Source organism: Dipodomys merriami, unplaced genomic scaffold, assembly GCF_024711535.1.
Source record: "Dipodomys merriami isolate MVZ:Mamm:240054 unplaced genomic scaffold, mDipMer1.0.p SCAF_374, whole genome shotgun sequence".
In the NCBI taxonomy this organism is placed as follows: domain Eukaryota; kingdom Metazoa; phylum Chordata; class Mammalia; order Rodentia; family Heteromyidae; genus Dipodomys; species Dipodomys merriami.
This window is the reverse complement of record NW_027205315.1, coordinates 584,107-611,857: the sequence shown is the minus strand read 5'-3', so window position 1 is coordinate 611,857 and position 27,751 is coordinate 584,107. Positions and strand designations below refer to the sequence as shown.

Here is a 27,751-nt window from a genome sequence, read left to right as displayed (position 1 = left end):
TGTCACAATGACATAATGGCAAATGCTATAATGTCATTGTCATTTTGTGATGTCACCATAAGCTAAAGATATCATAACAACAATGTGATATCATACTGGATATGACGCCACACAGGGTTTATAATGTTAAATGGTTATGAGGTCACAATATGTTTCTGATATCAACTGATCTGCCACATTTAAAATAGAATGAAATAATAGGATATACATTCACAATGTGTCTATGACAGCAAAATGGCAATGCAATGTCATAATGCCATGATGTCAGTGTAGCTTGGTGATATCACCATGAGCTGAACGTGTCATTATGATAGTCTGATGTCACATTGGTGATGATGTCACAAAGGGTTTGTGATGTCACAGTGGCAAGTCAGATCTTAATTGCCATGAGTTTATAGTGTGGATATGAGAATGAAATCACAATGACATACGCAAATGAACTGTGATGACACAAAGGCCATTTTTTTTCAAAAGTGCTAAAGTTCCTAACAGATTTCAGTTGTCAAAATGTTAATGATATAAAAATGCTCTCAGCAGTCCTCCTTGATACTTACAAGGCTGTGATAGGAGGATCATGGTCAAAGTCACCCTAGGCAGGAAAGTCCTTGAGACTCCTGTCCAAATTGTGCCAACAAAACTAGAAGTAAAGCCATGTAGCTCCATTGGTAGAGGGCTAGCCTTGATCAAAAGCAGCTCATAGACTGTGCCCAGATCCTGAGTTCAAGGTCTGGGACTGGGAACAAACAGACATACACCACAATCTGTCCAGCCATCCGGCTAAAGCAGGTAACCTTCTTGTCCCCAAGTGGATTGAACAGAGTTCCCTGGGAAAGGGGCTGTCATCATCTTGACTCCACCCATTCTGCCTGCATCACAGGATTCCGGCCACACCCTCATTCTTTCATGGTTCTTTCTGACCAAAGGGATATAAGAATGGTGGCCATGCCCACATTCCGTTCTACCCAGTAGCACTGGGATTCCGTCTGTTGGTTGACACCACTACCAGCAGTTGAGGTAGAGGTAGCTGAGTGATGAGCAAGAGACTCGAGGCCTAGGAGGAGAGGCCTTTGTCAGGCTCACCATGTGCCCACCTGCGCTCCGGCCCCCTCCTCCCATTCCCTGTGGCACAGCATTTCAAACCTGGTGCTGCTGGCTAAAACCCATGTTGCCTCTTGGATTCCTCAGACAATGTCTGCAATGGTCCACCTCTAGCTAGCTTGTTGCCCTGACCTGGTCCTGGCACCCTTGTCCTCTGCTCTGGGCCTGATGTCGACCATACCACTGCCATTGCTGCTTGCCCCACCTGAGGCAGCTGCCAACAGATTTTGCCAGCAGAACATGTGAGTGGTGGCCACACAGGCCCGATCCCTGCGACCCCATATCACCCCCCGTCTTGACCAGGACCCGTGCCTCCTCTCTGGCCCACGCCCTGCCACAAATGTGCCCCAGTAGTGGGGGTGGGTGTTGACCCGAGGATCCCATCCCCATATCCAGTGTCTGGTGTCCCAGGAAATGGGGAGATGCAGGGTTGGGTGAGCAGTAGACGCCACAGAGCCCCTGACCTGGAGCAGTGGGAGACATACAGACGCACATCTGCACCCTTCCTTTCCCTGGTGGGAACCTGCTGGGGAGCAGCATGTCCACACCTGCCTTCTGGGGTCTTTTCCCTTTTTCTGGGGATGGGAGGCTTTGGATGCAGAAGATAGACCCCCCTTTCTGTGTGAACCCTTGTCTTCTGTGCTTGATCATCTTTTCACCTGAAGACAGAGACACAGAGAGAGAGAGATCATCTTTCTCCTTGTACAGCCTGACTGTGCTCAGGTGAGTGATCAGTTGGCAAATTGCAGGTGCTGCATGGATGGGTCTTCTGTCACCAGTCTGGATGTGTGTGTGTGTGTGTGTGTGTGTGTGTGTGTGTGTGTGTGTGTGTGTGTGTGTGTGTGTGTGTGTGTGTGTGTGTGTAGAAGTGAGTGGTAACAAGGAGGCTGAATGCTTTGGTAACTTCTACCTGCTATCTTTTGGGCATACATGGGCTTCATAGCTGAGGTCTGGGAGCCTGGAAGGGTGAGATGCTTGAACGGGACACAGCACTGTTGAATTACAAGAACAAGGGATCTGTGTGCCCTGGAACTGTGTACTACTTTGGGCCTGGTTGGTGGGAGTGGGAGCTTGGGAGGACCTAGGAGTGCAGCTGCAGGGGATGGCTTCCCCGGAGGACAGAGAGCATGTCCAACACTTAGTAAAGATATGAATCCTGCTAGTATGGAGTGCAACAGCATAGGTCAGACTCTCTGTCTTTTCATCATGACCTCTGATGGGCGAGGCGAGCCCTATTTTAAATCTTAAGCTGTGATCTTCAGATCTCAACCTCCTGAGTATCAAGGATTATTGGCATGAGCCTCTGGCACGGTGAATCTGGTTCTTTTTGGTATATTAGGGTTTGATCTCAAGGCTTTAGGCTTGCAAGTCAGGTCTTTTACCAGCTTTTCTGTCTTGGGCATTTCTGAGATGGAGACTTAATATATGCTCAGGCTGGGGTGGATCACAGTCCTCCTGAATGTGACAGGCATGAGCCACCAGGGTCGGTCCTCTGTAGTTGGGAAGGTAGACATGTAGTGCCACGCTCAGTCATTGGTTTAGATGGATTGTCACAAACTCAGTCCACAGCAGCCCATTTTTGACCAGAGGTGAGTCTCTGGGTTGGGCCTCAACCATTGGACTTCAATCTCCTCCTGGGACAGTTTTGAGAAAACAAGGGATTAATACAGAGTGATCTCTAGAGCAGGGCCAGGCACAGAGGGAGGGGCCGTCAGATACGGTTCTTAGCAGTTCTGTGAGTATATGACAGAATATACCCGCAAAGATCTCAGATGGTTTTGTGTTATTAATGTTGTGACAGGTATGGGATTATGAAACAAAACATGACTCTCATTCTTTAATACCCATTCCCCATGAGGAACGGGATCCTTCACTTTGTTCAGTTTTGAAGCTGGGGAAACTGAGGCACAGAGAAGCTGGGTGACCTGCTTATGACTCCCAGCTGACAGGAAGCTCGGCCTGACTTCTCTGCCATGCTCCCTAGGACAATGGGTGTTATTCAGTCTACATCTTGTGGTGGTTCTTTTCAGTCGTTTTGCTTGAACTCTGGGCCTGGGGCAGCTCCCTGAGCTCCTCAGCTCAAAGCTAGCACTCTACCACTTGAGTCACAGGACCACTTCCAGTTTTCTAGTGGTTCTTTGGAAATAAGAATCTCACAGGTGTTCCTGCCAGGGCTGGCTATAAACCACAATCCTCATATCTCTGCCTCCACTGTACTTAGGATTACAGGCCTGAGCAACAGCTACCTGGCTTAAGTGTAATTCTGACTTTCTTTCGTTTTTCTCTCTCTCTCTCTCAGGAACTGATTGAATGGGTGCTGGAGGAGTTGGCCCAGCATCCCTAATGAGGTTGGAACCAAGGTGGCCCTCTCATTCTGGAGGTGGGCTGTAGGTCAGGAGCTGTCTCGCTCAGTCTGTTGTACCAGCTCCATGAGGTAAGTCCCTCTGTGCCCTGGCTAGACCGTGACAGTTATTCATTGTCTATCAAGCCTTACTGGATTCAGTACTGTGATCAAAGACCTTTTCTAGCAAAAATTTCTGGCTAAAATTATGATACATACTTATGGAATGAAAATTTAATGCCATCTTAAGAGAGTCATGTAGTGTTCTGGGAATGTGGCTTCATGGTAAAATGATTGCCTAGCATTCATGAAACCCTGGGTTCAATTCCTCAGTAACACATAAACAGAAAAAGAAACACTGGAAGTGGTCCTGTGCCTCAAGTGGTAGAGGGTTAGAATTGAGCAAAAAAAAAAAAAAAAAAAAAAAAAAAAAAAGCTGAGAAATAATTCCCAAGCGCTGAGTTTCAGCCTCAGGACTGCCAAAACAACAAGTGCAACAACAACAACAATGAACATTTAGTTAGTAAATGCAAAATAAAGAACCCAAACTTGGAATATATAATTGTTCCTTCCATACTGATACTTGACAATAGTCCCTAATTCATGTACTTTACCTATATTAGGATACTGTGTTGAAAAAAAGTTTTATTCATTAGGTCAGGGCAATTAATGCCAGGAATGTGCTTAGATGTCAGGTGTAGATTAATTCTGGAAATTCACATATTCCAGAATTTTGAGAGGGGTCACTGCTAATCACAATGAGAAGGGTAGTTTAAGTGAGATTTATAAAACATTTTGGCCAATCATAGCACCAAAAAGGCAGAGGCTAATTAAGAGTCGTGACAGAAGAGAAGGAATAACTCCAGATGGAAGGAAAAAAATGATAGTAGCTAAGGTATAGCAGAAACAGTTCTAGGGAACCATTTTTGGTTATTGAAGAACTATTTATCAACTAGGCTTATTCCTCATTGTTTTAGCATTCTAAATCTCTTAGGTTAGATAAATGTGTCTCCTTCTATGCTGTTCTTTCATACCTGATATCCTTTGCTTTCTGAAAATCTGTCTTTCTATATTTCTCTATGAACATTTCCTAATACTAAATACACCTACACAGATGTCACAGGATGCTAATGTAAGGGTCCCATAGCTCATGAGTCATTAATGTAACAAAATGGAAAAGGAGGAGATATTTATTGCTACCTCAATTTTTCTGAAAAGCTGCAATGTTATCATTTGGTTCAAATTTCCATTCTTTGTCTACATAGTGTCATTAAGTGCACATAAATGCAAATATGAGCCGGGTGCTGGTGGCTCTTGCCTGTAATCCTAGCTAAAACCAGAGGATTGTGATTCAAATCCATCCTGGTCAAGAAAGTCCATGAAACACTTATCTTCAATTAGCCACCAGAAACCCAGAAGTGGTGCTGTAGCTAAAGTGGTACAGCATTCAAGTTGAGCTGAAGAGCTGAGAGACAGTGCCCAGGATCAGTGTTCAATCCCCACAATCAAAAAAAAAGTGCAAATATGGCTTTAAGTTTCCCCCAAAGGAATGATTAAGTCAACAGTAATCTTCCCAAAGGATTCAGTGCACCTACTTTTGCTGAGTTATTTAAGTTATGGCTTCTTTGATGAACATATTCTCTTCTTTAAAATTGTCAAATATTAGCTTTATTGTAAACTTCATCTAATATTTCTTGGTTCAAAAGAGAAGTCCAAACAGTTGTTGTCACTTAGCTTTCTTACTGTCTTAGTTCAAAGCCAATGAGGCAGGAGAGTCTGTCATACTCTTATCTGAAATTAAACACCAAAAAACCAGAAATGGAGTTTTGGCTCAAGCAGTTGTGTACTAGCTTTGGGGGCAGGTCGGAAAGAAAGACAACTGTTCAGGGACAGGGTCCAGCCTCTGAGTTCAAGGCCCAGAACTAGCACAAAGTAAACAAACAAGCAAACAACACAAACCCTGGGTATTTCTTTGGGACTCTCCTTAAAGGAGTAGTGGTCCAATAAGAGGCTGGTTTTGCTGATCATACTCTCTGGATCCTGCTTTTTTGAAATCTTTATTGCTATGGAAAACTCAGGACCAGACTAGAGGAATTGATAACTGACTCCTGCAACAAGAGAATCATCTCAGGAGTGAAACATCCATCCATAAGACACTTCAAAACCTCCATATCTTTGTTTATTTGCAGTAGAACATTTTTAAAACAAAGTTATTTCCTTTTGTTATGCTGGCCTTCAAATGGCATATTGTTTCCTTTTGTAATACTCTCAACTACAACTTTACAGACAAGTTTTATATGAATAAAGAACACACTCAAAATTGTCAGGAAGAAAGTTTCCTTCAAGCCTTGAATTCTTTTCTTTTACAGTAAAAAGGAAAGCAAAAGTTAACTTGAACTTTGTCATTCCTCTATGCTCAATTCATCTCCTGAGATCAATTTCCACATTTAGTAACAGTTACTTCCGCTTACTTCCAGTAACAATCTATGGTGCTGCTCTAGAAAAAAAATGAATGTTTTCTGGCTTCATTGAAATAGCACAAGGACACTTTTGGACATGAGGTAACACGTGTTTCAGAGACAACTTAGTAAGGAGAAAATATGAAATTTAAATTGCTTATGAATACTTTTTTCATGAGTACATTTTGTTCAAAGTTCTTAAGTGCTCTGTAAATTATGGTGAATTTTAAATGGGAGAAGGTTCTCATAATTTTTTGTGAGTGTATGTGCTGTGCATTAACTTCACAAGTGTACACGAGTGAACAGTAAGAGAAACAATAGCAATAATACGAAAGAGAAGTTCTGTGTTTATATAAAAGGCTTCCGTAAAATATAGAACACTCTACAAATAAGACAACATTGAAATAATAAAACCAAGTCCAGTATGTAGATTTATGGGAGTGATATAGAGAAGCATTACTTCTATGTGGAAGATGAAGCCACATCCTTTCTAAATCACGCTTTATAAACACGTAATTTTGTAAAAAGGAGAATGGAAGAATAATTGTTTCCAATGCAAATCACGTATGAGAGAATAGACTTAACTGGAAAAAATAGGAATTATACTAGCAATGAATCTGGTGGCTAAGATCACATTTCTTTTTTTTTCCTTTTCTTATATTCTTTTTTGTAGTTGTTGGTCGTGGTACTTGAAATCTGGGACTGGGCACTGTCCTTCTGGAACACAGCTCAAGGCTAGTGCTCTTCCACTTGAGCCACAGTGCCACTCCCAGTTTTCTGGTAGTTATTGGAGAAAAGAGTCTCCAGGACTTTCCTACCTGGGCTGGCTTTAAACCCCAATCCTCAGATCTCACCACACCCAGCTTAGGACCACATTTCTAACATTGTATACTCAAGATATTTAATCTATATGTTCATCTATCTTTATATTAATTCTTGAGTTAAAAATCTGGGCTACAGGTTAGACTTAACACTCACAAAAGTGTTTGTAGTTTAAAAGTTGATACTCCTGGAAAAATAAAACCTAAAAAGGTAAAGGAGTCTGAGAAGTTCAATTTGCATCCAGCCTGGGTAGAACAGGCTTTGAGACACTACCTATAATTAAACAGCCAAATGCTGGAATACTAGTCATGATCAAGATTGCTGAATAAGAGCATGAGGTTTTTGCATACATACATACAAACATACACATACACACAACGGGACTTACATGTGCACACAAAAATAGACAAATGAAACAACTCTCAGAATATGTAGAAAAGTTAGAAAACAATAGAAAATATGTCCTGAGTAAGACTAGAATCAAGTGATAATTTTTAATATTAGAAAGCCCTCCAGTGAACTTTCCCCAAAAAAAGTTGAGAATATTACATAGCTAGGAATCAGTGATAGTAAGAGAGTCAAGCAACATTATTAATGGGATAGGATCCATGGAGGAATTAATCAGGGAACCCTGTAGGTGCATATAAAAATGTTCATATCTTGTGTGAATTGTTAGAACATCTTTGAAAATAGTACATAAACAGTCTGAGCAGTCAGTCTAGTGGATAAGATCATAGGAGAAGTTCAGAATTGCGAGTCTGTTTCTAGAGTAAATAAACTATGGCAGGACAATGTGACACAAGCCTGGAATTCTAGCACTTCGTGAGGAGATTAGAGAATGCAATTATATTGCGATACCTTCCCTGGACCAGGTAGAACATCATTGTCTCAATAAAACAAACCAAAGAACAAAAAAGGAATACACCGTTGGAATTTTGGGCTAATTTTCTCATTATGTTTTGAGAAGTCAAGTTTCCTATTGAAATGCAACTTATATATATCCTCATTTGTGTTTTAAATGCTCTAGATGCAGAATGGCTCATTATTTCCATCCAAAAATTTGCAAAACTAAGTAAGCACTATTCTGTTGGCTGCCAAAGAAATGTTGAAGGATTACAAAAGCTTAAGTCTGGAGAAATAGCAAAGTTCATCTAATTTAGTACTTTGTAGACTTTCTTAAATTAGAATTTAGATTTAAAGTATGTATTTTTGTTTTGTTTGTAATTTTATATTCTATAGGATACTACAAAATTCTTTTTAAGTAGAGGGATTAATGGACAAATTCACAAATGATTCTTGCATTCTATTTTCCTAGAATATTCTTTCAAGAGAGTTATAATTAGAACATAGTTAATAGATAATTCCCACAGTTGATGTATACCATGTTAATGTGAATAATCTAGACAGAGTTGCTAACAAATGGATGATATCAATTTATAAATTTAGAAAAACAGCAATTTCCTCTCTGTTCATTTCTAGCTCTCTGCTCTCTCTGTTCATTTCTAGCTCTCTCTCTCTCTCTGTTCTATTCTAGCTCTCTCTCTCTGTTCTTACCTCTCTCTCTCTGTTCTTTTCTAGCTCTCTCTGCTCTAGCTCTTTCCTCTCTTTTCCAGCTCTCTCTCATTCCCAGCCACGTGGAGTGCCAACCTTGCCTGGTCCCAGCAGGCCTACTGAATAAACCTACCCCTTACCTGAATACCACATGCGTGCTGGTGCTGTTCTTACTCGGCTACCTCTTTTTAAAATGGTGCCGTGACTCGGATAAAGAGCTTAAAATCAGGATAGCTGGGATTTCTCTCTGTTTTTTTCCCTCTTTTTTCTTTTTTTTGTTTGTTTTTTCCCTTTTAGCTCTGAGGAATACCCACAGTTCTGACGGCCTTTTGCGAACCAGTCTGTCTGTGGTGGAAACAGCACATCGATACCATTGCTGGCCTTCACATCCATGTCCACACCACTTCTCTACTCTGGCCCTGGTAACTGAGCCCCAACCATCTGATGTGCTTTGTTAGCAAAGATGTCTAAATGTTGTCAAAATTTTAGGTTTTGAGTTTTGCCTTTTTTGTTTTGTGTTGTGTATTCTACTACTGACTACATGGTTCTAAAATACTGGGCATATCTATGCTAAAATTCTCATCACATCTAATGAGTTTTGTCATTGCAGAATATTTGTTGGTCAGTTCTTGATAGGAGCAGGTAAGCTCTACTTATTCTACTTGATCTCCTTGTTGCTTTAATTGGAAATAATAAAGGGCTTTTGTGGCAAAGATTTCAGTTCAAAGCCAGCTCGGGCTGAAAAATCCCTAAGACTCCATCTCCCAGCTAAACTCTGCAAGTGATACTATAACTCAAATGGTTCAGTGCTAGCCTTGAGAAGAAGTGCTCAGGGACTGTGCCCAGGCATGGAGTTCAAATCTTGAATACCAACTGGAAGAAGCCATCCCAGCAACGAGCACCTAGACTCAGCCAGTCTGGGGAACAAGGAAACATGGAGAGGACTAAGAGGAGATAATATCACATCAGCTACTTTGTGCCTGCCCTTTTAAAATTAACCAGAGCCAGGAGGTCAGTGGAAGTAAGAAGCTTACCCAGCCAATGGTTATACCTGTCTACCTATTAACTGAACAGGAATTTATATTCTTGCCTTTGTCACCTGACTTCTCTACTTAGTCGCCAGATATCAGAAGTAACTAGGGACATTTCTACCAACATTTTCAGCCCCAAGTCCTTGCTCTTGCCATTTATTTGCTGTTTAGTATTTATTTTTCCAGCCGTTCAATGCTCATAAGACTTCTCCAGTCTTCACCCAAGGACTCAATCCACCAAAGGACAGCTACTGCTCACTGCCTTCTGGGAGGGGACCAAATTCCAGCCTTTTACCCTTATTGTCCACGCCCCTTATCAGCAGGAAGTAGCCAGAGAGAATCGTAGCCCTATTTCAAGATTATTAAAAGGCTGGAATGTAAGGTCCGCTCCTGGATGGCTAGCAGAATCCACCCTCCTCACAGCAAAGTCTCCACCCTGTACCTGCGTTACATAGGCAACTGTGACACCTGGAAGAGGTCACATCTGAATTTGATGTGGCCACACCTTTCCCCGCCCATATCCTAGATAAGGCCTAGCACAGGCCCAGGCACTCTCTCTGTTCATTTCTAGCTCTCTGCTCTCTCTGTTCATTTCTAGCTCTCTCTTTCTCTGTTCTATTCTAGCTCTCTCTCTCTGTTTTTACCTCTCTCTCTCTGTTCTTTTCTAGCTCTCTCTGCTCTAGCTCTTTCCTCTCTTTACCAGCTCTTTCTCATTCCCAGCCACGTGGAGTGCCAACCTTGCCTGGTCCCAGCAGGCCTACTGAATAAACCTACCCCTTACCTGCAAAAAAAGAAAGAAAAACAGCAATTTTTGAGGGTTTGGTTTAAAATGGTATGAAGAGAGTAGTTGTGTGACATCTTCTTTTTTCAACCTCTAAGTAACACAGGAAGCCATTTCCTTATTTACATGCCTCTGTATACATTAAGAAAAATGCTAGGTTTGGGGTTTGTACTCAACTTTGTTTTTGTTTTATTGGTTTGCCTAGAGCTTGAACTCTTGGCCTGGGCAGTGTCTCTGAGTCTGTTTATGCTCAAGGCTCATGCCCTACCACTTCAACCTCAGTGCCACTTGTGTCTGGCTTTTGTGGAGAAGTATATTGGATATAAGATTCTATGAAACCTTCCTGCCAGGGTGGGCTTTGAACCATAATTTTCCAATCTTAGCTTCCTGAATATCTATGATAATTTAAAAAGTATAAATATAAATAATAATTGCAAGTGATCTGATCTCAAGAATACCAGTGGAGAAAAAATTATGCATCTCAGGTTATTGTGATGTTCTTTCCAGAACACGGAGGGCATCACATTAGCAGAGGTGTAGTATTTTTCACAATAGAGATAAGCTATTCATGATATGAATTAAGGAAATTTAGGCTGCCCCTTACAAGTTGATAACTGTTGGGCTAGAACGACTTCATGGCATAAATCTTGGGATCGATAGTCATAGAAATAACAGCTTACTCTGATAAAAAATAATGCTTACTCTTGACGAATTATTACAGATGCTTTATAGTTTTATTCTCTACCAGAATGTGGCTATTTTTCTATTGACTTCTCAATCTGTACACTCCATTGGAAACTGCATCTATTGCAGAATTTTATAACATGCAAAAAAGTACTATTTTGAATCTCTAACATATGGAATGTTGAGAATTTAAAAATGAGTAATTATGAGTAGTTATTTGTCATATGAATTTTGAAGAAAATATATACTCTGTCTTCTTAACAAATTATTTAATTTTAAAAGTTATGGGTTTACATAGCATTAAAGTTTTTTGATGTTTTAGAATGAGAAACTAATAAATTCATTCTTTTTCGAAAAATTCGGCAAGTATATTATGAAAATATTTTCCAGTTGCATAACAATCACGTTGATGACCCTCTGATAAAAAAGAGGTAATCAATTTTAATTAGATGTCAAATAGAATTGATTTTTAAAATATTGATACATAAAGAATAATATTTACTGTGCCAATACAGTAAAATTACATTTTACGCAGCTTATTTTTTCTATATTATTATCAAATTGATATACAGTGAGGTTACAGTAATTGTAAGGTAGTGAATAAAAAACATTTCAAAGTTGTTACCCCTCCTTCATTTTTCTCACAGTTTTCCTTCACCCCTTCACCCCTCACAAGTTATAAGGTACATTTCCAACATATTGTCTTGTGAGTGCTGCTATTGCATTGGTTTTCCCTTTGTCTTTTGTCTCAACATTTTGCTTTTCCTCTTCCCTTACCTATTTAAGGTGAATGCATACACAATACAAAATCAAATACAGCAGGAATGAACTATAGGGGAAAAACTCAAAGAAAACAAATCACATAGTTCATCAAAAACAACAACCACAAATGAAAAAATCTGGTTCCCTATCTTGGAATTCATTTTGCTTAGCATCAGCTTATATGGCTATATATACGCCGTACAAAGCTACTGGAAAATAATAGTTGCATGGACACTATATCATGAAAAGAGCATGTGAACTTTTGGATGGTAAAGGTGGAATTAGGATTGGTGAATTCGTGGTTCTGATAAAGGGATTTCAAGAGTTTTAAAGTTATGACAGATAAATTTGAATTGTTCAAAATTTTTAACAACTTAGCCTATTAAGAAAATTTAAAATTTCCTGGGACAATAGGCTTTCATGCAAAGAAATCCATGGACACTTAGTAGAGAAGAAGCAATGTGGGTGAAGATGGCTCTTTTTCACACTAAACAAACCTCAGAAACGTTGCTGTAAATCTGGTTGGTTCCCTTGGAATTATCCTTAACCAGGAAATATATTCTTACTGTGTGAAACAAGGTTGTATTGGAATTTAAATTCAAGTTCTTAAAAAATAAGACATCAAAATTTGTGAATTTACCTTTAATTACCAAACAGTAATTCTCTAAAAAAGATAATTTGAGTCAAAATATTCAGGGAGAAAGTGCCCTCCAAAATGCAAGAAGGTGTTGGGTTTACACATTTCTGTTTGTAACAATTTCTACAATGTCTTTGCATTTGAAGCAGTGAAACAGCAAAAAATCTGATTATATAATTCAAACCAATGATTTCACATTTCTAAGTGGCTCACGAAAAATAATATCTTTAATACCATGAGATAGTGAAGACTTCTCTTATTACATAAGCCAAAATGTTTTGGGTTCAGAATAGAATTGAGCAAATGGAAAAGGTAAGAAAACATAGTTCTTAGAAGCCCTAGCTAAGCATATTGGCTTTAGCAGTGAAGGGAATCCAAACTTTTTATACAAATTGTATTAATAGTTTTTGGAGGGTCCGGTCGTGGGGCCTGAACTCTGGGACTGGGTCCCTCAGGTCTTCAGGTCAAGGCTAGCGCTCTACCATTTGAGCCACAGCACCACTTTCGGCTTCTTTTCTTTTTGCTTATGTCGTGCTGAGGAATCAAACCCAGGGTCTCAGGCATTCAAGGCAAGCACTCTACCAAAGAGCCAACTTCCCAGCCCTAACTTGTGTTAATATTTTTACTAACTAAAGTGATTTTACAGAGCCTATTTGGCTCACTACAATGCCGAACAGATTGAATGGAGACATGAAAATACATTCCACATCCAAATGAGGCAACTTAAAGAGTTTTCAAAGACAAATCATGAAGATGTAACAGTGGTGGAGCCCATATAATCCTTCAGCTTCACTAGACTTGAAGCTAAGATGCTGTGATTAATTGTAAATCATGCAAGAGCTAAGAGGAGGACATAGAAGCATTTACCTTTTGTAACAGACACTGTCTTTCTAGGTATAGGTGATTTAACTCTACTCTCCTCCATACATCTTGGTGAACAAATGCAAGACCAAGAGAAAAATAATCTATTGAAATAATTTTGCATAGAATAACTTCATTGTTCCTGATATGGTATCTAAGGAGAGTCTTACGATAGAAGATAAAAGTGCAGTATTTTTCAGTTTCCTCTAACCATCTTCTTAGCAAAATATATCTTTTAGGTTAGAATTGATTGGACCAAAAAGTGATGGAGTACTTATGTTTGTGGGCACTTTAGACACAAGAAGACTTTCAAGGTAAACGAAAAAAGAAAAAATACAGCCAAATGTTTGTGATTACAGCTTCTTGGACTGTTTTCTGGAGACAAAGTTTTACATTAGATTTCTTCTCATTGACATAGATGTTGTTTCATGGCAACCAAATGCAAGAGGGAAGTTTAATAGACTCGCCTGGCCAATTAATCAGCATGAAAGAAGAAAATGGCAAATAATATTTAATGAATTACTTTGACCAATTACTTTGCCAGAAGAAAGAAGGAAAAATATAATTCAAAATCAATTGACTTAAAAGTATGAAGAAAGAGTAGTGAAGAAAGATTAGAGAAAATATGGAGGATTGTTTTCTCTCCAGTGGAGTAATGCGTTCTTGATCTTGTTTCTTCTATTCTATCTTCACAAGCTATCAAGTGTGTCTCACGACTGGATTATCCAGTTCAGACAGATAACTCCTAGAAGAAAGATACTTTTTGCAGCAGATGTAGGTGATTTATAACCTTAGACAATCTATTTAAATCTGTTCAAAATTCTCTCCTATCCCAAACTTCTCTCTTTGGACAGCGTTCTTTGCTTTTCCCAAGACTACCCTTCATTAACTGCTTAAAATTTTGGGAGGAAATATTCATACTCTCTAGAGATTTCTGGTTGGTTGTGATTGTTGTGTGTTTTTGTTTTTTGTTGTGTTTTTAAACTGAATTTCAAAAGGTTGTGCAAGTATGTTACAATTAAATATATCCATCTAATTGTCCATTTCTCTTGGATCAGAGTCACTCCTTCCATCATTCTCAACCAAATGCTTCTCCAATATTTATTTCAGATTTACCACTTCCTTTATCATATGTGTACATTGAGTATTCTAGCTGTACTTGCCCCTTGTTCATTTTTCATTCATTCTATGTCTTTACTATAATTTCTTTCTGTTTTCAACTTCCTGATAGTCATCCTGTTAAACTGTCTATTAATACATTGAAAGGTTTATATACATTTCATGGAGTTTACATTCTGCATATGCTTGAACTGATGTCAGCTTATATTTCCATAATTCATTCATCTGCAGTAACAATTTGCAAGACTGGAGACGTGAAGCATCTAAACATGATTTTATTCTCATCCATTTGGAAGATTAATCTCAGTCAAAAAGAAAGTTAAAAAATGCATAGAATGTACTCCTAGCTACCAATTTTTATAAATAGCTTTGTACAGTGGTTTGATTGTTTTATTTTACATGGTATATTATTTTTTACTACCTATAAGTTTTGGAAAAAGAAGAAAACTAAAATTTATTCCTATATAGGAATGTGATAGAAATAGAAGACAGATTTTATGTTTGTCATATCTCTGATGAGTACCCATATTCAAGACTTAAAGTCATATTTCTCCCTATGTTACACAGACAGGGAAAACATAATATTGCATATGATAGGACAACTATTTGTGACGTTTTAAAATGTACCTTATTAAATGATGACATTTACTTTATTAGCAAACGTTTTGGTTTGAAATTTGGCAGGCTGATCTATTTAACACATTTCTGGAAGGCTCCTACTGAAAAACACAAATTATGGTTGGTACTATTTCTAGACTTTAATGAATGGTTGAACGTGTTTGGCATTTGTGCTGGGTAAATAATTCAACTCTATTGTAACTTGCTCCCTACACTTGAAAAACTTGTAATGTCACTAAGTATCATCTACTTCTCAAATGTTATTTTGGCGAATGTGATTTTAAAAAGTTAATTTGTTAAGGAATAACTTTCAGGCGATTAAATGTAGATTATCATTGGTTTGAGAGTGACATTTTATACCACTGAACCATGTTGTACTGAAGTCCCAGTGTTTTGCAGCACTAAGGATCTTCTCAATGTTTTCCTGAATTATATTTGAACTCTAAGTAAATTTTTCTGGGCCTTGGTAGACAAATTATGGATCTATCCTTCCAGGAACTATTTTTTGGCCCACTTATGCTGGACTAAAATCTTTCATTAATCATAGGGGAGGGGTATTAAAAATAATCTTATGACACCTTGTGAACTTGTTCACTGATATGGGCTGGCCATCTGTAAGTTGAATGTTTGAATCATAGTACATACTCTCAAATTTTGTGATCTCATCTTTCATTTTAAGTTGCCTTGCATTTCACAATTGCTTAATGCTAAATCCTGCATCTCAAGGAATTGGGGCCCTGAAATATAGGAAATGAGAAATTGAAATGGGTCTTCAATTACTTTGTTGCATGTTGCATGGGCCTATGTGAGAAGTCTTGCCGTTGATATCTGATGATGCAGGTAACTGGTACCTGGGATCCTAGGAATCATTGGGTCGTGCAGAAGAATAATATTTGTTAGACATCTTATCAGAAAAATTTGGGCATAATCAGTAGGAATGCTTCAGAAATATGGAGAAAAAGAGTTTTGGATCAGTGAATTAAAACAATAAACAGAGAAGCAGAGTAAAATCCCTTATAGATTAGGGGAAAACAAAATTGTTTTTTTACCATGTGAATTCAGAAGACCAAGAACAGTTAGAATGTATCACAAGTTTACCAAAGACACTGCGTTGATATTTTTTATATTCTAATATATATTTTAAACCTAATTATTTATATTCCAATTCTATTTATTTGAATAAATAAATTTTAATTTATTTGTGAAATTATCAACTAATTCTAGTAAGTTTCATTGTGTGAAATATAAAATCAGCACATATAAGTATAAAATATATAACTATATATAATATAAGAAAAAAGACACATGTTTTGCATTGTTCTATTGTGGTTACAGTATCAAAGGCAACTCTGTTTTAAAGTATTATTACATTATCTCTACCTCAGTGTTTGATAGATTTGGACCTAAAGCTTTACTATTTGTAGATTTACAGCCTGTAGGCAAGAGAAAACACTGTGATTAAAACATTACCAATTTAAGGCCTAATAATGAGAAGAAACATCTGGACTTCTCCTGCAACTATGAAAATATTTGGTGATAGAAATGCAGTAGTGTAACTTCCTGCCTGGTAGGATGGTAGACAGGCCAGGATACTAAGTAATCATGAATATGATCAATTTTTTCACCTTCTTGGCTTTAGTTACTTTTGAAATGTTAGATATAATAAACAATTATATTTTGATAAAATCCCTTCTAGTCTGAACAGTTATGACTGAACTGTTCATCTCTCTATGATCCCTGGTAACTAAGATTAGTGTTGTTCAAGTAAAACAATCTATGCTGTCAGGGTAAGATATTCTGATTGGTCTCTTCCTACATGAAAGAAGAATAAAGGGTCAGGTAGCCATTTGTGCCAGTAAGACCTCACTTGGGAAAATGTCAACTGCAGAAGGTTAGAAGTAGCTCTTAAGCAAGGCTTACTTTGAATCCATTAGCTCCACAAAGCTAATTCAGTTGGATCAATTAGTACATGAAAAAGCCATCACCTTTGGACCTAGCAATAAATTATTGAAAGTATGATCAAATTCCAAATGAAAAAGACTTAAAATTGTCATTGACCAAAAATTTGCAAATGTGAGCATTAAGATGAACAATATATTTTTTTCCACTATTCACAGAATTTTAGGAAAATAAGATCAGTAGCATTGTCAGGAACAATATAGTTTCCTTATTACAAGTAGGCAACCGTGGATATAAGTCTGTATAAAGATTGCATCATTAACTACTTAAATTTAGAAGATACTACATGCTTCAGCAGCATGTATTCCCAAATTACAATACAGAGATTAACATGACAATTGCACAAGGATGATATGAAAATTTGTGAAATATTCTGTATTTTTCATTCTTCAGATGCAAGAAATGAAAAACAGTTATTAAAAAGTTGATTACAAAATAACAAGTGTAACAACACACGTAATTCATATAATTAAATTTAGTTTCACATCAATGTATTAAATCTTCACCTCAGAAAGGCGTTTACATAACATAAACTTTACAAAACTTTTGAAATTAAACAACATTGTCATTTTATCCCAAAGAAAAATAATATTAGGACCTAGGGAAAAAAGGAATCTAAAACTTTCTATATGGAATACAATCTGAAAGGACACATTATACAAACATAGAATACTTTAAAATATTCTTTTTCAGACAATCACCAGAAATACTTTAGTTTCTGTACTATTCATTTAAACAGATAAGTTAAAATTATTTCTGAATAAAATTTCACAAACTCTGCAGAAATCATTATACATGTATACAAAAACTCTTCAATACATTTTGACATCCAATGCAGGCAATTCAATTGGAAGAATTCCACGGAATTCATGAATTTTTACAGTAAGAATTGGTGTTGCCAGACGCTGGTGGCTCAAACTATAAAAATAATTTTGAGGTATTACCAGGTGTAATAGACTCAGACAGTCCTACCACTATAAAGGTCATGAAAAAGTCTCTAAAGAGACTATTCAAGTTAATAAAGGTCAGAGGATTGCCCAAATACTTTTACTCTCATATCTAAACTTGCCTAATCCCACACTGACTCAAAACAGAAAAGGAGGGTTTGGCACCACAGATACTGTAGCCTGGGTTCAGGAAATTACAGATAAAAGGCCTTACAAGGCCGTTAAAGTCAATGGAAAACAAATGACAGGACACTTAGACACAGGAGCTGACAGATCCTGTATGGCTGGAAAAGATTGTCCTATGGCCTGGCCAGTGCAAGAGACTTCTTCCTTAATTGGATTAGGGAGGGCTTCTAATGTAGCTTAGTCAGCTCAGAGACTCAAATGGGTATGTGAAGGGCAGTAAGGCCACTTCAAACCTTATGTTATCCCCAGCTTGCTCTTTTCTTTATGGGGCAGAGACATCATGCAAGACATGAAAATAAAATAGGACAAATAGACTCCTCATCAAAGGAGCAAAATTTTTCATAGGGGCCACTGATGAACAGCTTTATGCTGACAAAATAATATGGAAAAGTGATGATCCTGTATGGATTAATCAGTGGCCCCTAACTCAAGAAAAGATTCAAGCCATACAGGACTTAGTTCAAGAACAATTGAGTCAAGGGAAGAATAGAAAAGACTACCAGTTCATGGAATACTCCATTTTTTGTAATTAAAAAAGAAGTCAGGAAAATGGAGATTATTACAAGATCTAAGGGCAATTAATGAGGCCATGCATGACATGGGAGCCCTTCAACCATGTCTACCCTCTCCTGTTGCAGTCCCACATGGTAGATACATAATAATAATATACGTACAGGATTGCTTTTATACAATAAAATTACAACCAGAAGATTCCAAGAGATTTGCTTTCAGTGTCCCTTAGGCTAATTTTAAACAACATTATAATAGGTACCAATGGAAAGTGCTACCTCAGGGCATGAAAAACAGCCCTACCTTATGTCAACAATATGTGAAAAGGACTATAGATCAAATTAGAAAAAAATATCCAGGGGCATATATTATTCATTATATGGATGATATACTTATGGCCGATGAAACTAGAGAAAAGACAGAAAAAATATTACAAGATATGGTAGAACAATTAACAAAATTCGGTTTGATAATAGCTCCTGATAAAGTTCAACATGAATGACCTTTAAATTATCTGGGAAAAGTGATTGGACATGATTATATTATGTCTCAAAAGACACAAATTAGAATAGATAAACTAAAAAACATTAAATGATTTCCAAAAATTATTAGGGAATATTAATTGGATTCGGCCTAGTTTAAAAATAACTTCAGGACAATTAGATCCTTTGATGAAAATGTTGGACGGAGACCCTAATCCTAAATCTACCAGGAAAATAACTCCGGCTGCCTTATCCTGTATAAAATTGGTAGAAAAAGCATTGAATACAGCTAAAATACAGCAAATTAATATTGCACAATCATGGTCCTTTATAATTCTGGCTACAAGCTATACTCCCACAGGATGTTTTTGGCAGGATGGGATACTAGAATGGATCCATTATTCCCATAACCCGGGAAAAATAGTTGCTTCATATCCCTTTTTATGTGCGAATTTGATTTTAAAGGCTAGATTAAGAGTTAGAGAATTATTTGGCCAAGAAATACCTAACATTATTATCCCTTATAATAAGAAACAGTTAGATCATTTGATACGATTTGATGATGATTGGAAAATTGCTGTATTAACTTACACAAGTAAAATAAGCTTTCATATGCCCCAACATCCTTTGTTACATTTTTATACTGAAACCCCTGTGATATTTCCAAAGGTTTTGGTTACAGAACCTTTGGGCAGGGCATTAACTATTTTTACAGATGGATCTTCTAGCGGAAAGTCTGTGGTTTATTGCAGTACAAAACCACCATTAATATCTTCTGACCCAACTGTATCTGCCCAACAGATTATTGCAGTTCTGCTAGCCTTTCAAAATTATTCAGAGGAGTTTAACCTTTACACAGATTCCCGCTATGTGGTTTCCTTGTTTCCTGCCATTGAAACAGCCCTAGTTACTGGTCATTCTAAAGTAACAGAGTAATTAATAAAATTACAACAGCTATTACAACAAAGAAGGACAAAGGCATTTGTGGGACACATAAGGGGGCATAGTAATCTCCCTGTACCTTTGTCTCAAGGGAACAAGTTAGCAGACTTATTAACTAAGGAAAGTCATGTAATGTCAGCTTTAGAAGAAGCTCAGTAAAGTCATAGACTACACCATCAGAATGCTAATGCCTTAAGAAAGATGTTTCAAGTGTCCTGAGAACAGGCAAGACAAATTGTAAGGGAATATGAGGCATGCCCGGAAGTTTTTCATCCACAAAAAATGGGAGTTAATCCTAGAGGCTTAAAGCCTAGAGTTCTGTGGCAAATGGATGTTACAAAATTTGGGAAACTCTCCTTTATCCATGTTACTGTAAATACTTATTCTCATGCTATGGTTGCTACAGCCCATTCTGGAGAGGCTGTGAAAGATGTTCTTCGACATTTGGTTCAAGCCTTTGTAGACCTAGGAATTCCTAGGGAATAAAAATTGACAATGGACCAGCATACACCTCCAATGCTTTTGCTAAATTTTGTGCACAATGGAAAATCGTGCACAAAACAGGGATTCCATATAATCCACAAGGCCAAGCAAACATAAAACGAGCTCATCAGTCCTTAAAAAGTCAATTGTCAAGAATTAGACAGGGAGGAGAGAAGCAATACTTCCCCCATTACACTTTTAACCATGCTTTACTGGTTCTTAATCATTTCAACGCTGATGAGCAAGGAATAACCCCAATGATGAGACATTGGGGCATGGAAAAAACTACAACTTTTCCTTTACTAAAATGGAAGGATCTACTTACTGGAACCTGGCGTGGGCCAGACATCCTGTTAACATCCGGGCGAGGCTATGCTTATGTTTTCCCACAGAATGCGGAATCCCCCATTTGGGTCCCAAACAGACTCATCAGGCCTTTCTCGGGCCCAAAAAAGAGACAGGAAGAAAATGAAAATACATCAGGAGAGAAAACTGGAGCAGAAGATAAAGACTCTCTCTCTATCACCACCACAGGCTAATTCAACAAAAACCGCAACACCACCTATATGGGGAAAGATCTAGAAGCTGGTTGAAAAGGCCCGGCACATTTTGTTAATGAGTTAAATAAGGATGTTTCTCTAACATTAACAGAGCAACAAATTATTGATCCAAAATTAAAAAAAAAACAAAAAACAAAATAGAGGCTTTGGAAAAAGTAGTCTTAAAGTTAGGGACTGAAGTCAATAATCTAAAAACCCAGCTGACAACTAGATGTCATCAGGCATTTAAATATATTTGTGTTACCCCATTACCTTATAATGAGAGCTTAGATTGGGAAGTTACCAAAGTGCATTTACAAACAATCTGGAAGGACAACAGCTTAATTCATGAGATAGGACAGCTACAGGAAGACATCTCAGCCCTTAGTCAAGCTCATTTGGAAAGCGTGGGGATAAATTCTTTGGCAGCAGACTTACAGAGAGTGTTAAAAAGTCTTAATCCTTTAGATTGGTGGCACTACTTGGTTACATTTGGAGTCATAATACTAATTGTTATATGTATTCTTGTTGTCTTTCCAGTTCTCTTCAAACTAGTCTTCTGCTCCATCTTCTCTATATGAAAAGAAATTTCTCTGGCACATCTAATACATAAAAAAGGGTCAAATGTCATGCCTACTCCGGTGGAGTCTGCTTAGCATGGAACACCTGCATTCAGACCTGAGAATGGGGCTTCACAGAAGCCTATCTCTGAGAATGTGACTTCACCGAAGTCTACCTCAGAGAATGGGGCTTCAAAGAGGCCTATCTCTTAGAATGGGACTTCACCGAAATCTACCTCAGAGAATGGGGCTTCAAAGAGGCCTATCTCTGAGAATGGGACTTCACTGAATTCTACCTCAGAGAATGGGGCTTCAAAGAGGCCTACCTCCTGGAAAGGCTGGCAAGCCCCTGGGAAAGATGTGTTTCTGTTCCTGTTTTCTTTTCTTTGCTGTATAGGAGTGCCTATTAATCTTTTACTGTTCCTGCTGCTTGTTCTACTTACTTATGCTCAATGTTCCCTTATTCAAGGCTCTTTCTTAAAAGTGTTGATGACTCCATCTGATGAGTGTCCTGAGAACATAACTCACCAGAGTTAAGTGCTACCGTAAAAGCCCCTCTTATGGAAGCTATCAGACAAGTCATAAGTAAATATAAAAGTATTGGGGGTTTCATGACATCACTTCAACAGAAGGAATTGTTTGTAAGAGATTTACAGGAAGCTGTAGGCATGGCTAGAGCAGAAAGAGTGTATGGCTACTGGAGACTTCCCTTTAATCCTAAAGCATATACAATAGACTCATATAGATATCCTGTAGATAAGAAAGATGTAGAGGGATATTTAGACCAAAAGCTAAATAAGATTCTTAAAAAGTTGGTAGATGGAAGGTGGCAATGGCTTATCAGAGGAAAATGGTGGGATCCTCCATTATCTAGAGAACCCCAAAGACTTCCCCCAGATCCATAGCATTTTACAGGTGTGTATGATAAGGATGGCAACCGTTGGGAAAACTACTTCGAAGAAAGAACTTCCTATTACTCTCTTTCATTTACTGAGAGACTTGCTAGATCTAGGTCTCTCTCCTTGGTACTTACTATCAAAGAAGGAACAAGAAAGATCTTATGAGACAGTTAAGGCCTCTATGGAGAAGAGTAAACGATTATGTGAAAGGGTTACAGAAAAGACACTATGAGCTTAAATTTGATATATGGCCAGATTTAACTAAGTATTCTAAATATGATTTTGGCCACAAATTGGGGACCCTCTAAAGAATGGCAAAGAAGTACAATTGCTTAAAAAAGATTTGAAACGTATAAAGTACAAAACTAAACAAAAGTAACTATAAAGTACTAGAGTTCATGCCTTTCTGTCCAGCACCTTGCCCATGTGCTCTGGTTAATGGTTAATAGGTGATAAACATCAATACCAATTGTATTTCTTAAAAATAGAGGTAAAGCCGAAAACAAGTGCCTATTGTCATAGCTCGTCATCCAAAAAACAAGATCAGGCGACCAGCTGGTGAACACCCAAAAATGAAGCCTTGCAGCAAGATTGTGTAACTTTTTGCCCTTTCTCATGGAGACTTTTGCTATAAAAGCGTGTTATCCTCTGCAATAAATCACACTCAGCATTCACTCCTCTTCTGTGTGAGTTGTCTGTTTGCCATCTCCCCACCTGTTCCAGTTCCTCCACTAGGTGTCCTCCATCGTCCCAACAGAGCCAGTCAGCGGCAGAGGTCCATTGTATCTTTGATATCTCAATTCTCAGCAGCAAGAGGCCTTTAGTTTGGGCATTGGTATCTGTATCATGATGAAGTAAGAAAGAAGCCACTCTGGTATTATTCTGCATATATACACTGTGCAGGGTTGTACAGCCATCTACAGTTATTGCATTTGCCACTTGAGCCACCAACTCACGGACAATGTCTAAGTGTCCACTGCAGGCTTCCTGATGAAGAGGGGTATACTCATCATCATCCCTAGTATTCACATGAGTGGCCTTTTTGGAAAGTAGTCTCCGCATTGTAGTAAGCTGAATATTTTCAGCAGCCCAATGAAGAAATTTACTTGGATCCTTCTCCAATTTTTGTCTTGCAATTGATACCATTCCTTATTTTTTCATCTTGTTCCTCATCTTCCTAAGAATTGCCTAACCAGAGACTTTGAGTGCCAGTGGGAATGAAGTTTCCATGTATTTCCCTAATAGTTCACATAGGTTGAACTGGTCAGAAAAATCTAGTGAATTTTCTGCATATCTGATTTATATCCTTTTTCCAATTTTACTATTCGAAATTATTCTAACTGGAGAGTAGGGAATTGATGGAGAACAGAGGAAAGATGTTCCTCCGTATTCAAAGGTACAGACTGAAAATGAGGACCAGTGATGTCTTCAAGTGCAGCTTATTCTAGGAATGAGAAAATATGAAATAATGCCCTTTATATAAATGGTTTGGGAAATGGCAGAGCAAAAAGTGAAATGATGCAACCAAAAATATAAAAGCAAAATAAATTAGGATAATTATGGAGCAATCATATTATCTATGAGAACCATGAAATAGAGAAAGGAAGAGAGATACAGATGTGCAATGACCTAGCTAGCCACTAAATTAATGCCTCTGATCAATTGATAGAGCAAACAAAATTTTATTTTTTAAAAAAGATGGAAATAGAATTTATATATTTACTTGGAATTAGTAAATACATTTTAGTAGCCTACATAAAGAGACATAGCTTTGACCAAATTACAGACAAGAATCGAAATCCTTGGTAATTTAGTAAATCCTTGGTAATTCTAGCAAAATTTGACTGAAATCAGTTGAATCACACTTTTCCTGCACAATGAAGAAATAGGTCCAAGCTAGTAAAGCAGCTAGAGAAGGCAGGAAGATTTTATCTGTGAGAAAACTTTGTGGAAAATGGTATTGAGGATTTCTCACTGGTGATCCACTTGCACTGGAAGCATGATTCTGAACTATTGCTTGCTGATTCTGAACTATTGCTTTGATCATTATATTCTCCAAGAAGAAAAAATGATAATTGATAGTTTAGGACTACTAATACATTTTGACCTTCTCACTAAGCACCTTCATTCATCAAAATCATATGAAGAAAATAGACAGGCCTACTTTTTTAGATGAAAACAAGTGTCTTTTAAAAAACAAAGAATTTATGTACTCATGCATAGGACTGCTATTTTACCAATGCCTCATACAGTTTTTATAATGTTGGGTAACAATAAATAATGGATCTATTAGAAGGCTCTTAAAGCTCATATGTTCAATAGTGAGTTCTCTTACACTGTATCATGGTATTTTTTGTTTATGGTCTTAAGAAATTTACATAACTAACATGAATTTCTGACAGGACAGTATCATCACTGTACATCTTGCTTCTATACTCTCAGTTTTACATTACTATCTAAGTATGTGCATTAGATAGTTATAGAGAAAAAAGTAGAAGCCACACTAGTGGCTCATGTCATTAATACGAGTTAATCAGAAAGATGAAATCTGAGTATTGTGTTTGAAAGCAGACCAAGAAAAAAAAGTTCATTAGATTCTGATTTGAAAGTAACCAGCAAAAACTAGAAATGGAGCTGTGGTACAAGCAATAAAATGCTAGCCTTGAGAAAACTCAAATAAAAGATAAATTCTGGAAAAAGCTGTGTGTACAGTAGGAAATGACCTGCTGTGTTAGGAGCCATTCCAGATGTGTAGAGGCTCTGAGTTTTGTCTACAGTTGTTCTTATAACAATAGTGCCATCTTCTCGGTGGTTGGAATATTCATGTGCTCAAGGACTCCCTGAGGCCTTGGGCTACCCGTTGGTGTGTGTGTGTGTGCGTGTGTGTGTGTGTGTGTGTGTGTGTGTGTGTGTGTGTGTGTTTGCCTCATTTTCCCTTGTCCACTTTGTGAGTGCCTGTCTGCCTATTCCTAATCTCGGATAGTGCCCCTTTTCCATTGCATACTTGCCTTTAGCCTCGATCAGGATCTGTAATGAGTCTTAAATTGTCAGAGACCTGAAAATTCCACTTTTCCTTTGGAGCCCAAATTCGGATGTCCATATCTTTGTACACCTCCAGAGGATTCTGGGTCAGCAGGGCCAGCTGGCATATGTTCTCCCCTGCCTCTGGGGGGGCAGGGTCAGTCATGCGATGTCCTGTCATTTTCCTCAGCTGGGCCTCTGGCTGTACGTCCCACTCTCAGCAGTCTGGCAGTGGAGTGGGGGAAGGGTGGTTGCCAGTGGCTCTGACCAACTCGAGCTTGATAGCTGACTGAAGGCTAACCCAGAAAGGATGATCAGGGTTTACATGGGAGGTGAGGCCAAGGTGGCTTGGAAGTATTGGTCGATGTCTAGGAAATGTCAACATATCTTTTCACAGGTAAGTCTATCTTCCAACCCTAGCAGGGCCTCTAGACAATTCCAAATGTCAGAATACAGAGGCACAGACTTTGAGCTCCAGGGCCAGAGAACTAGGGGATGAGAGACTGGTATGGCCAGTGCCTCAATGTTCTGGGGCATTATCCTTGATCTGGCTATGTCCCCCTTGTGTAAGTTCTTAACCCAGTGCTAGCCACACACCGGCCACTTGTGCTGTGGAAGTGGTAGGAGCAGAGGTGAGATCTAGGATGACCAAAATCGGGATTTATTGCCTGAATGGGGTGTAGGGTGTCTTTAAAAAAATCTTACAGCTGGAACTCAGAGCTTGGCACTGTCCCTGAGCTTCCTTTGTTCAAAGCTAACACTCTAACACTTGAACCACAGCTCACCTTTCATCTTTTTTAGTAGCTGAGTAGACAGAAGAGTCTCACATACTTTCCTGCCTTGGCTGGCTTCAAGTTGCTGCCCTAAGAGCTCAACCACTTGAGTAGTTAGGATTTCTGGTATGAGCCACTGGCAACTTCTAAGGATGTGTGTGTGTGTGTGTGTGTGTGTGTGTGTGTGTGTGTGTGTGTGTGTGTGTGTGTGTCTGTGTGTGTCTGTGTGTGTTTACCAGGGCTTAAACTCAGAGCTTAGGTGGTATCCTAGGTATCTTTAACTTGTTTGCACAAGGTTGGTGCTGTACTACATGAACTACAGTAGCTCCACTTCCCATCTTTTTCATGATTCTTTGGAGATAAGAGTTTGCCCAGGCTACCTTTGAATCTTGATTGATCCATAGGTCTCAGCCTTGAGTAGCTAGGATTATAGGCATGAGACACTGGCATCCAGCTGCATGGATGTCTTTTCCCAATCTCTTCTGTTCTAACAGCTGTCTACTTGCCCTGGCCTAGATCTCTGACCTCCACATCAGCTTCCACCAGCCTCTGACTGTGTGAAGAACATATAACTCAAAACTGATCCCATTCTTTTTCCTCAGGGGAGGAGGTTATGTTTCATCTGAAGCCTGGGGTAAGAGGGGTAGCTGTAGATGGGTGCTCAGCTGGGAGAGAGGTAGTATGTTTTAGCCAAGAAAGGAAGTGTGCCCAGATACTAATAGCTCATGCTCTCATACTCCTAGCTCTTCAGGAGTCTGAGACCTGAGGAGTGCCATTCAGAGGCAGCCTAGATAGAAAAGTCTGTGAGACTCTCTTCTGCAAATAACCACCCAAAACCTGGAAGAAAATTTGTGGCTTAAGTGGTAGAGTGCTAGTCCTGAATGAAAAAAGTGAGGGACAGAGCCCAGGCCCTGAGGTCAAACCCTAGTACCAAGGTGCTTATGTGTGCACACACAGACACACCCAGACACACAGACACGCAGACACACATTCACACACACACACACACACACACACACACACACACACACACACACACACAACACATACACAGGAAGGTGGTAATGATGAGCTGAGCTAGAACTGGGGGCAGTCCTGAGGCATTGTCACAGTAAACTCTACAGGCATATCAAATGGTTTCTCCCTAAATCCTTCTTGGGCTGAGGGGTCTGGGCCATAGCAGTAAGTTCCATGGAACCTGTCCCTCCATCTGTGCACTGGGCCACAGGACCAAATGGATGCTCATTTGTAGTCGGCCCACGATTGCAGACTTTCATGTGCCCCTGAGCACTGGTGAGGAAAGGAGGCCTCTGAGCCCTGGGACTCCAGGGACAGCGACTGCTACAAGCATCAGCCAGCCGGCTGTGGATTCCTGAGACTACAAGTCTTTCATGAGCCCAACTCAACACCTGCCCAAGGTGTGCCTGACAAATTCACACTCTTGTGATACCCGCATGAGTGGGCATTACCTGGTGTGACATCTTGCAGCTTATGCCCCTCCTGGCTCAGAACTGTGGTCTGAGACTTCAATTTACTGTTCAGATCCACATTACATCCATGACAGATGCCATTCTGATTATCTCCATGTCCCAAGGCTCCACCCTTCTCTGGTACTGTGTCTTGCTCTGTAGGGAATGGCCTCCAAACAGGCTGCTCTCAAGATTTGTAGGGCACCTAGAATTGGGA

General features: G+C 38.8%; 1 pseudogene; it reads left to right on the top strand.

The window, feature by feature from the left end:
• Positions 1-17,009: 17,009 nt before the first annotated feature.
• LOC138804853 (U6 spliceosomal RNA) lies at positions 17,010-17,106 on the top strand (annotated as a pseudogene).
• Positions 17,107-27,751: the final 10,645 nt, after the last annotated feature.